We start from the raw sequence: 5,750 nt of genomic DNA, 5'->3' as shown, positions 1-5,750 counted from the left end.
CAGTATAGGAGACACTGCTTTCAAACAAAAAACTGTATTGTTACATGGCACCAGCTTACGTTTAAATGGAACCCACAACAATAACAACAAAAGGATGACTTCACATACGCTATTATATTTCTGTTATATCAGGGTTTTGAATTGAGAAGAGTAAAACATCTGCCTGCAATGCAGGAGACGCAGGTTCGATCCCTTGGTCAGGAAGATCCCCTGGAGAAGGAAATGGCAACCCACTGCAGTTTTTTTGCCTGGGAAATCCCAAGGACAGAGGAGCCTGGTGGGCTACAGCATATGGGTTAGTAAAGAGTCGGACACAACTGAGAGACTATTACTTTCACTTCCACGTCTTTCAAAACATATAGAAGATGGGAAAGGGCTTATAAAAAATGTTATCATATTTTTCCTGAGGCATTTTTGGTTGCTTTTCTATCTAGTGGGGCGGTAGACTCAGGAGGCAGGGGAAAAAAAAAAAAGACAAAAAGCAGAAAAGGAGAAAGTCCTTCCTCCCAGGAAATGGTCCATTTCAAATCTCTTGCACAGAGAACTTGAGGAAGCCACTCAGAAGCACGAATGAGGCTTCCCTGTGCTTAAGCATCAGAGATCATTTCTAGGTTTGGTGCTGGCTTGGTGCACAGGGACTCCGTTCCCAAATTCCCACCCTGTTTAGCTGTCTTGTGAGTGAGTGGACCAGGAGCTGGCAATCAAAGGACAGGATACTTGAAACTAGAAGTTTTAGAGGAGGAACAATTACTGATGACAAAGCCCAAAATGTGGGCTTGGAAGTTGGAAACTGAAGTGGAGATGAGAACAAGAATGTTCAAGGTGAAATTAAGGAATTGAAAACGTCGACAAATGGATGACCTGTGTAGAGGCTGACGTCTCTGAGGGTGATGACGTTAGCAGAACTGCAGAGTAAGGCAATGAGGGAGAGCGTGGGGTTGTTAGGAGGAGGGAACAGTGAGCCATGGTTTGCAGCTGGAAACAAGGAGAAGAGGTGCTAAGGGGGAACAGTGTGACCCTCAGAAGACTGAGGGTTTTTCCCTAAGTGGAGGGGCAAGGAATGGCGACTTTACTCAGAAAACCAGCAGACGGAGAAGACGGTGGACAAGTATCCCAAAGAACCGTCCTGCCCAGGTTCGAATGCTAAATTCTTGTATGGGACTAAGAGGGGGAGGTGAGGCGGTAAAGTGAAAAAGGTAGTGAAAGTGAAAGTAAAGTCGCTCAATCGCGTCAGACTCCTTGCGGCTCCATGGACTGCAGCCCGCCAGGTTCCTCCGTCCGTGGGATTCTCCAGACAAGGATACGGGAGTGGGTTGCCATGCCCTCCTCCAGGGGATCTTCTGGACCCAGGGACTGAACCCACATCTCCTGCATTGTAGGCAGATTCTTTACCTTCTGAGCCCCCAGGGAAGCTCCCCCCCACCCTGCCCCCCAAAAAGGTGATAAGTTGTTGCAAATATTTCCAGGCTCTGGCCAGTCTCTAGAGGAGATGTGTTCATTTCTTCCTTCCTGCAGCCACTCACAGGTGAGTCTGGTCAGGATATTTCCTGTAAGATACTAAAACAACAGGCAGAGTTCATCATCCTCTACTTTTATCTGCTGGTCTTGGAGGGTCTCTTGGGGAGGCGGGGGTGTAGGGTGGGGGCTGTGGCTCTCTCTGGGGTCATAAAAGCTGGTGGCAGAAACATCAGGGAGAGTCCATGCACTTGAACTCTTGCTGGAGGCAGACGTCTTACTTGGGTAATTAGCATCCAGACCTCCAGCTAGGACTTTGAGAGAGGAAGGAGGTGGCTAGGAAACAACAATGGGAACCAAGGCCAGGGCCGTCGCACTGCCTGACCTTGAAATAAAGAGGTAGAAAAGGAAATTCAGCCTCTCCTTGAGAGATGTTCCAGGGAAGAGGGTGCTCAGAAGACTGCCAAGTTTGGATAGCAAGTGGCGGGAATATTCCGGGAAGAAGTTGATGGGATGGGTGGGGTTGCTAATCATAGAGCTGGAGTTCCAGAAGATTTGGGGAGGAGGAAGGGTAAGTGAGGGGATTGGTTAGATTGGGGAGGGGCGGGTTGATAGCTTGTGTTATAATGGATCAGTAGGTACCTACTTTGGTCACCTGATGCAGAGAGCTGACTCATTGGAAAATATCCTGATGCTGGGAAAGACTGACGGCAAGAGAAGAAGGGGGTGATGGAGGATGAGGTGGTTGGATGGCATCACCGATTTAATGGACATGAGTTTGAGCAAACTCTGGGAGATAGTGAAGGACAGGGGAGCCTGGCATGCTGCAGTCCATGGGGTTGCAAAAAAGTCAGACACGACTTAGTGACTGAATAACAAGATACTGTTGAGCTTCTGAGCACAGAGAAGTGAGGCATGAGGCTCACCCAGGAGCAGGAGATGTTAGACAGATGAGCTCTTGAAAACAAGAAGTCTAACCGCATCAATATCTAACAGGTCGTTATAACTTGGTCGCAGCTGACATGAGCTTCTGGCATCTTATAATGGCAATTTCTCCTTTCCTTTCCTCAAATTCCCTGAATTCATAATATACTTTCTGTCCTGGTTTGTTCTGACTCAAATTGATAGCATTGATTTTAAATCTTCCCAAGGTTTTTCAGATGAAATATTAAAGCATCACCAGTCATCCAATTTCCTCTGTCTCCTTTAAGGCATCTAGAGCTCCCAGAAAGCCTGGATTGCAGAAGCAGCATGAAAATCCTCCTTAGCCCTTTTCTGGGAGAAGAGCCTGATGACACAGCTAATGCATGGCTTTAATACTAAAGCCACAGAGATAAGATTTCTACCAAAGGAATGGAGGGATATTTCATGACAGGACTAAAGAAACAAGAGCGAAATTAGATTTCCAGTGTTGGCACAAGCCCCCAGGTGATGAGGCAAGCAAAAATCTTTGCTCAAAAGGCAATGTATGACCCAGCCATCCAAGCTCATCAGGGACAAAGACTAACATCAAGTACCCACCATAGCCTTGCAGCCACAGGAAACCGAGAAGCAACTGAACAAGGGGGGAATTCTGCTTTCAAGATCCACATTCCACTCTTTTTAACTTTTTTTTGCTTCCATTTATAGGAACAAAAAGCAATACCTTCCAGGACACCCACATACAATGCTGCCATTACTTCAAAGTTGTGTCACGAAGTTTTATTCTCAACTAGCTCTGTAATTGGAGAAGGCAATGGCACCCCACTCCAGTACTCTTGCCTGGAAAATCCCATGGACGGAGGAGCCTGGTAGGCTGCAGTCCATGGGGTCGCTAAGAGTCGGACACAACTGAGCAACTTCACTTTCACTTTTCACTTTCATGCATTGGAGAAGGAAATGGCAACCCACTCCAGTGTTCTTGCCTGGAGAATCCCAGGGACAGGAGAGCCTGATGGGCTGCCGTCTCTGGGGTCGCACAAAGTCAGACACAACTGAAGCGACTTAGCAGCAGCAGCAGCAGCTGTGTAATTTGCAGCTTTCCCCTGAGTCATCTATAAGATGGAAACCATGTCTGTGAATGAAGATGAGAATTTATGAGTTCATATTCATTCGTACATTAAAAATTAGTTACAGAAGGGAAGTCCTAGAAATAAAGTCTTATTATTTCTAGAATATAGTTATTGTAGTGTGATGGTCATTGTCTAGGAATAACTTGATTGAGTTGAAATGTAAAAAGATATTTTCAATCAACCTTTAAGACTTTTTTCATAGAACTTTATTTAAACATTACTTGAGTCCTGATCAAAATGTGGGTTTTTTCTAATTTCCTTTTCATTCTTCAGATGCAGTTTACAATAATGAATAGAAATTAAAGGTTTGAAGTTAAAGGGCTTTTTTCACAAGGGGACAAGGCTTTTGTTTGTCTCATCTTTTGGCCATTTTGTTCTTTTGCTGCAAATCTAAGAAACTCAGTACATAAAGTCCAGTTTCAGTGGACAGTGTTTAGAAATTATAATACCTGATCTAGGGTTTGTACTTATCATTGGCTTGATGTTCACAATCATCATAACAAAATTCTCTTTTATCAGATTATTATTTATTCTCCACATCAATATCCTCCCGTAATTCATGAAGCAGCCTCCCAGGTTGGCAGGGCGGGGTTTATTATAATTTTGTTTTTTATGGGTGAGGAAATGATTTGTTTTTAATTCATAATAGACATAACCTCTTCAAAATGTTAAACTTGAAATTCAAGTTATCTGAATTCAAACCTAGGACTGTTTGTACTAAATCATGGACTTTATCATGATAGTGTCTAATTCACTCTCCATTGCTCTTTTAGCTCAGTAAACATAGTATTTAAAAATATGTACTTATTGTATCCATTATTCTTAAAAGCCTAGAACTTAGATGGATACTATATTCATTTCTTGGGGTGGTGGTAACACATGACCTCAAACTTGGCTTAAAACTGCACCAGTTCATTCTCTCCCTCCTCTGGAGCCCAGAGTCGAGCCGCACCCCCTGAAGTCACCGAGGACAGCCCCTCTCACCCCTGCCCGCTCCTGGGGCACCTGCCTTCCCATCTGGCTTGTCTTCACGCAGCCCTGATCTGTGCGTCTGCTCCCCTCTCTTTTATAAGGACATCGCTATGGGATTTGGACCCATCATGGCCTCCTCAGCTCAAGAGCTTGAACTTAATTACCTCTGCAAAGAGAGTTGCTCCAAATGAGGTCATATTCACAGTTTTCAGGACAGGGACTTATCTTTGGGGAGAACCACCCTTCAAGCTACTGCAGATGCTGATGCCTGAATATTTGTCAATGAAGACAGGACCTGAGTGCTCCTACACCATACCTGACTGTTACAACTGGAAAACTATGAGTAAGTAGCGTTTTACAGCGGCCATTTGGAAAGTAAGTTGGAATCTGAATAAGCAGAAGTTATAAGCCTTTGACAAAAGTTGTATTAAAACCTCTTAAATATTTTTAAAAGTTATTGATAATAAGTATACAAAGTTTGCCATTTCAGGTTATACCAGTGATTCTAAAATTGTACTAATAAAGTACGTACAGTCTTAGGATCTCAGGACCCATTACTTAAACTCAAGGTCTCATTCATCATCACAGACTCGGCAGGTTTGGTCGAGGTGCCCTCTGGCCCCTGGCACGCAGTTCTCCTGGTCTTCTGGAAGCAGAAGAGGAATATACATCCTGGTCTCTGAGAAGGTAAGAGTGGTAGAAATTATACATATCACTTTCACGAAGAAGCATTCTGATTACTGGTGCTCAACTCTGTACCCCACTTTTCCTCAGGCATGGCTACTGGAAAACCACATTTCTGAAGAAGGACTGTGCTGAGCTATCATGTAGAGACAGCTCAGCTGTCCTGAGAGTTCTTTGGGCTTCTGGTGGACTTTGAGCAAGACAGAAATAAATCTTTGTGCTGCAAGCTACTGAAAACTGGGGTTGTTTGTTAGTCCAGCCTAACCTAATCCACACTGACTACAACAGCTATTTATATTGATGCTAGGATTACTGGTTGCCATGACAAAAACTCCAAAATATGTGGCAAGACTTAATGTCGATCTGATGGGGGGTGGCGGCTATGCATGGCTACCTCCCATGGAGGCGGGAAGGTGGCAATCAATCAAGGCAGGGGCAAATCATTTGGCAATATTACCACCTGTGATAATTTATGAGACAGAAATAAACTTGTCACTCTAGAAGAAAGACTAACTAGAAAATCAGAGCGTCTGCATGTTGATGTCAGCTGCATTCGGAAAGGCAGCGTGGAAAAGAAAAAGAGGTGAA

General features: G+C 44.2%; 2 long non-coding RNA genes across 2 annotated transcripts; one reads left to right on the top strand and one right to left on the bottom strand.

Annotated features, from left to right (window-relative positions):
- Positions 1–1,252: 1,252 nt before the first annotated feature.
- LOC129654104 (uncharacterized) lies at positions 1,253–5,166 on the top strand. The gene is made up of 3 exons (XR_008715414.1): positions 1,253–1,525; positions 4,580–4,821; positions 5,067–5,166. It is a non-coding gene; the product is annotated as an uncharacterized LOC129654104 (long non-coding RNA).
- Positions 3,160–5,353, bottom strand: LOC129654103 (uncharacterized). Its single transcript, XR_008715413.1, has 3 exons — positions 5,238–5,353; positions 5,011–5,157; positions 3,160–3,508 (listed from the first exon to the last, which is right to left on the bottom strand). It is a non-coding gene; the product is annotated as an uncharacterized LOC129654103 (long non-coding RNA).
- Between the last annotated feature and the right edge of the window lie 397 nt (positions 5,354–5,750).

Source organism: Bubalus kerabau, chromosome 5 (genome assembly GCF_029407905.1).
Source record: "Bubalus kerabau isolate K-KA32 ecotype Philippines breed swamp buffalo chromosome 5, PCC_UOA_SB_1v2, whole genome shotgun sequence".
Classification (NCBI taxonomy): Eukaryota; Metazoa; Chordata; class Mammalia; order Artiodactyla; family Bovidae; genus Bubalus; species Bubalus kerabau.
This window is presented reverse-complemented; position numbering and strand designations above follow the sequence as displayed.